This window comes from Callospermophilus lateralis, chromosome 4, assembly GCF_048772815.1.
Source record: "Callospermophilus lateralis isolate mCalLat2 chromosome 4, mCalLat2.hap1, whole genome shotgun sequence".
NCBI lineage: Eukaryota > Metazoa > Chordata > Mammalia > Rodentia > Sciuridae > Callospermophilus > Callospermophilus lateralis.
The window spans coordinates 73,612,435-73,619,057 of NC_135308.1; positions in this window are offsets into that span (position 1 = coordinate 73,612,435).

Sequence of the window (6,623 nt, forward strand, 5' to 3'; positions counted from 1 at the left end):
AATATGGCTAGAATACAAATCATGTCTCAATAACAACCCTGAATGTTAATGGCATTAACTCACCAATCAAAAGATATAGGCTAGTAGATTGGATTTTTTAAAAAAAGACCCAACAATATGCTCCCTCCAGGAGACTAATCTGATAGGAAAAGAAATACATAGACTGAAGGTGAAGGTTGGGAAAAATCATATCACTCACATGGACTGTGGAAGAAAGCAAGGGTTTCCATCCTCCTATCAAATAAAGTAGACTTCAAGCTGAAGTCAATCAAAAAGGATAAATAAGGACATTTCATACTGCTCAAGGGAACCATACACCAACAAGACATAAAAATTATAAATATATATGCCCCAAACAATGGAGCATCTATGGTCATCAAATAAATTCTTCTCAAGATCAAGAGTCAAATTGACCACAACACAATAATCTTGGGTAATTTTAACACACCTCTCTCACTACTGGATCTTCCAAATAAAAGTTGAACAAACAAACTATGGATCTCAAAACTATAATCAATAACTTTGAATTAACTGACATATATACACTATTTCATCCTTCAGCAAGCATATACATTTTCTTCTCAGCAGCACATGGATCCTTCTCTAAAATAGAACATATAATATGCCACAAAGCAACTCTTAGCAAATACAAAAAGTAGAGATACTACCCTGCATTTTATCAGATCATAATGGAATAAAATTAGAAATGACAAAACAGGGGGTTGGGGATGTGGCTCAAGTGGTATCGCGCTCGCCTGGCATGTGTGCGGCCCAGTTCGATCCTCAGAACCACACACAAACAAACATGTTGTGTCCACCAATAACTAAAAAATAAATATTAAACTTCTCTCTCTCTCTCTCTCTCTCTCTCTCTCTCTCTCTCAAAAAAAAAAAAAAAAAAAAAAGAAATGACAAAATAAATGACAAAAAAAAAATAAAAATTACTTCAACACCTGGAGATTAAACAATGCGCTACTGAACAGTGGGTTACAGAAGACATTAAAGAGGAGATTAAAAAATTCTTAGAGGTAAATGAGAATATAGACACAACAAACATATCAAACTCTCTGGGACACTATGAAAGCAGTACTAAGATGAAAGTTCATTCTATGGAATTCATTCCTTAAAAGAAGAAAAAGTCAACAAATGAATGACCTAGGGCTGGGGATGTGGCTCAAGCGGTAGCGCGCTCGCCTGCCATGCGTGCGGCCCGGGTTCAATCCTCAGCACCACATAAAAACAGAGATGTTGTGTCCGCCGAATACTAAAAAATAAATATTAAAAAAAATTCTCTCTCTCCCTCTCTCACTCTCTCTTAAAAAAAAAAAAAAAATGAATGACCTTACACCTCAAAGCCTTAGGAAAAGAAGAGCAAATCAACACCAAAAGCAATAGAAAGCAGGAAATAATTAAAATCAGAGCTGAAATCAATGAAATGAAAACAAAACAATTTTAAAAATTGACAAAATAAAAAGTCCATTCTTTGAAAAAATAAATACACTACATTAACAAAGCAAAGAAGAGAGAAAACTCAAATTACTAGCAAATGTGATGAAAAAAAGTAATATAACAGAAACTACAGAAATATGGAAGATAATTAGAAATAATTTTGAAAACTTGTACTTCAATAATATAGAAAATATTGAAGGCATTGACAAATTTCTTAAGTAACAAGATTTGCCCAAATTGATATATTCAGATTTAAAAAAAAAATTAGTTGTAGTTGGAGACAATATCTTTATTTATTTTTTTATGTGGTGCTGAGGATTGAACCCAGTGCCTCACACATGTTAAACAGACATTCTACCATTGAGTTATAGCCCCAGCCCTGGTTTGCCAAAATTGAATTAAGATGATATACACAATTTAAACAGACCAACATCAAGCAATAAAATAGAAGACACCATCGAAAGCCTACCAACCAAGAAAAGCCCAGGCCTGAGTTCTACAAGACCTTTAAAGAAGAACTAATAACAATAGTCTTCAATTTATTTCAGTAAACAGAAAAAGAGGGAGCACCTCCAAACTCATTCTATGAGGCCAATATCACCCTGATCCCAAAACCAAGCAAACAGACATCAAAGAAATAAAACTTTAGGCTAATATCTCTAATAAACATAATGCAAAAATTCTCAATAAAGTTCTGGCAAAACAAATACAAAAACATATAAAAAAGATAGTGCACCATGATCAAGTAGGATTCATCCCAGGGATGCAAGTTTGGTTCAATATATAAAAATTAATGTGTAATGCATCACATCAATAGACTTAAAGAATCATATGATCATCTCAATAGATGCAGAAGAAGCATTTGACAAAATACAGCACCCTTCATGTTCCAAACACTAGAAAAATTAGGGATAACAGGAACATATCACAACATCATAAAGGCAATCTGAACTAAACCCTAGGCCAACATCATTGTAAAAAATTGAAAGAATTCCCTCTAAAAAACGGAACAACACAGGAATGCCCTCTTTCACCACTTCTATTTAACATAGTTCTTGAAACACTGGCCCGAGCATTTAGACAGACAAAAGAAATTAAAGGGATATAGACAGGAAAAGAAGAACTCAAAATAGCACTATCTGCTGTTGAAATGATTCTATAACTAGAAAAAACAAAAAATTCTACCGGAAAACTTCTAGAACTAGTAAATGAATTTAGCAAAATAGCAGAATATAAAATCAAACCCATATATCAAAAGCATTTCTGTATAGCAGTGACAAGTCCTCTGAAAGGGAAGTGAGGAAAACTGCTCCCTTTATGTGGGACAAGTGCACAGAGTACTGCATACATGACATATGTAAAGGGCATGTGAGTGGCAAACCACTCCCCTGTGCTAGGTGTGTGAGCGGCAAACCGCTTACCCCCTAGGCACAGCCCTGGGTGTAAGGCCATATGTTGCAGTCCCTGTGATTGCTCCACAGCCCGCTCCTCAATTGGTTGTTGTAAAAACAGTTGGTCAGAAATTGTGTTAGTGGCTGTCTATTTGCTTAGCTACTGCCTAAATATATATACATGGTAACTGCTCAATAAAGTCAGACCTACTTTCTGCTTGGTCTCCAGAGGTCTTGAATAATGACTCTGCAGCCACACTCTCCTCTACTCTGCTCCATGGACTTCCTCACTGGCAGAGAGAGAGCCCATGCACATTTACAATAGTCTCAAAAAAGTAAAATAAAATACTTGGGAATCAACTGAATGAAAAAGATGAAAGATCTAACAATTAAAAGTACAGAACCCGGGCTGGGGATGTGGCTCAAGTGGTAGCGCGCTCACCTGGCATGCGTGCGGCCTGGGTTCGATCCTCAGCACCACATACAAAGATGTTGTGTCTGCCGAGAACTCAAATAAATAAATATTTAAAAAAAAAAAAAAGTACAGAACCCTAAAGAAAAAAATCAAAGAAGACCTTAGAAGATGAAAAGATCTACCTTGCTCTTGGATAGGCAGAATTAATATTACCAAAATGACCATATTACCAAAAGCACTATACCAATTTCATGCAATTCTGATGAAAATCCCAATGGCATTCCTCATATAAATAGAAAAATCAGTCATAAAATTCATCTGGAAAAATAAGAGACCCAGAAGAACTAAAGCAATCCTTAGCAGAAAGAGTGAAGCAGGTAGCATCACTATACCAGAACTTAAACTATATTACAGAGCTATAGTAACAAAAACAGCATGGTATTGGCACCAAAATACACTGATAGACTAATTGTACAGAATAGAGGTCACAGAGACTAACCCTCCTAACTACAGTTATCTTATATTAGACAAAGGCACCATAAACATACATTGAAGAAAAGATATCCTCTTCAACAAATGGTGCTGGGAAAATTGAAATTCATATGCAACAAAATGAAATTAAATCCCTGTCTCTCACCATGCACAAACTCAACTCAAATTGGATCAAGGACCTAGGAATTAAACCAGATACCCTGAGTCTAATAGAAGAAAATGTAGGCCCTAATCTCCAACATGTCGGATTAGGCCCCAATTTCCTTAATATGACTCCTATAGCACATGAATTAAAATTAAGAATCAATAAATGGAATTGAGTCAAACTTAAAAGTTTTTTCTCAGCAAAAGAAATAATCTGTGAGGTGAATAGAGAGCCTACATATTGGGAGCAAATTTTTACTTCCACACATCAGATAGAGCACTAATCACTATGGAATATAAAAAATTCAAAAAGCTAAACACCAAAAAAAAAAAAAAAAAACCAAAACAAATAACCCAATCAATAAATTGACCAAGGACCTGAACAGACACTTCTCAGAAGAAAATACACAATCAATCAACAAATATATGAAAAAATGTTTATCATCTGTAGCAATTAGAGAAATGCAAATCAAACCGACTCTAAGATTTCATCCTACTCCAGGCAGAATGACAGCTATGAATACAAACAACAAGCATGTGGAGAACAAGGTACACTCATACACTGCTAGTGGGACTGCAAATTGGTGCAGCCAATATGGAAAGCAGTATGGAGATTCCTTGGAAACCTGGGAATGGAACCACTATTTGACCCAGCTGTCCCTCTCCTGGGTCCATACCCAAAGGACTTAAAAGCAGCATATTATAGGAACACAGCCACATCAATGTTTATAGCAGCACAATTCACAATAGCTAAACTGTGGAACCAACCTAGATGCCCTTCAGTAGATGAATAGATAGAAAAATGTAGTATATATACACAATGGAATATTACTCAGCAATAAAAGAGAATTACATCATAGCATTTGCAGGTAAATTGATGGAGTAAGAGAAGACAATGCTAAGTGAAGTTAGCCAATCCCAAAAAACCAAATGCAGAAGGCTTTCTTTGATAAAAGGAAGCTGATTCATAGAGGGATAGGGAGGGGGGAAATGGGGGGAATAGATGAACTCTAGATAGGGCAGAGGGGTGGAAGGGAAAGGGAGGGTGCATGGGGTAATTAATGATGGTTGAATGTGACGATCATTATTATCCAGAGTACAGGTATGAGGACACGAATTGGTGTGAATAACTATGTATACAACCAGAGATATGAAAAATTGAGCTCTATATATGTAATAAGAATTGTAATGCATTTCACTGTTATATATAAATTTACAAAATTTTTTTTAAAAAAAGAAAAATGATGTTCCAGAAAGATTACTTTTTTTCTCTAATTTTTACTACCACCATCAACCTATTATGAAACATTTTTATATATTGAGTCTAGGTTCTTTTTTGTCCTGTTATAAGTTTTTTCCCCTCCAATTTAACTGCATCCTTTTTTAAAAGAGATAATTAAAAAATATTAACTTCTGCATGTAATATATCTGCTGTTATCTTAGTTGATCCAACTTCCCATTTATTTCTCTTAAAATTTTCTAGTTACATCTTAATTCCATCCAAAGAAGGTACAGTCTGAAGATAGAGGTGTACTCTCTACAATGCAATTTACTGTACAGTTAGAAAGTCAAGTGTTAAGTGAAGAAGATAACTTGTTTTTATTAAACATTTTGAGATTTCAATTTAAAAATGTGGCATATATACACAATGAAATATTACTCAGCAATAAAATAGAATAAAGTCATGGCATTTGCATGTAAATGGATGGAATTGAAGAATACAATGCTAAGTGAAGTTAGTCATTCCCCAAAAAACAAATTCTACATGTTTTCTCTGATATAAGGAAGCTTATTCATAGTGGGATAGAGTTGGGGTGCATGGGAAGAATAGACAAACTCTAGATAGGGCAGTGTGGTGGGAAGGAAGAAAGGGGGAACAGGGTTAGAAATGATGGTGAAATGTGATGGACATCATTATCCAAAGAACATGTATGAAGACATGAATTGATGTGAACATACTTTGTGTACAACCAGAGATATGAAAAATTGTGCTCTATATATGTAATATGAATTGTAATGCATTCTGCTGTCATATATTTAAAAAACATTAATAATAAAAAAAAGAGAATGTGATGTGTTCTACTGTCTCCCACAAACTAAGCTTTCAGAATGCAGAGTTTTCTGGGTAAGACATGGAGTTTTTACTCCAGGGTAGCACTAAGTCTCAGTTCCTACGAAAACAAATAGGAAAATTAATAGTGCATAAACAAAAGGAATTAAACTCTTTGTAATCTAGTAAGTAGTCTCAAGTAGAAGTTTGGTATGTCATGTTTTCTCTGATACAAGGAGGCTTATTCATAGTGGGGTAGAGTTGGGGTGAATGGGGTACACTTTAGATAGACTGTGCAACCTACGAAAAAGATGATGTCAGTTGCTGACATTGCTCAGATGCCACTAGGAATCATAGAATGTTACTTTTTCTTCAAGTAAATCAAATAATGGCTTGGATTTCCTGTCAGGAGTTGTTATTATTCAAAAATAGACATTCTTAATAGGGAAAGGAAGTTGCAGAATAGAATTACCTTTGTTGTGACTCTGAGAATGAAAAGAATCAGGGAACACAGTGGAAACTGTATTGGAAGAAGAGAAAGAGAGGACTTAGAACTAATTAAATAAATGATGAGGATTCTTAATAACTCAGAGAAGTATTAAGGCAGCCCAGAGAAAAGTGCAAAGTAATTTACAAGATCAACTTCAGCTGCCTGATGAGGGAGGCAACCTGCAAGCATAAG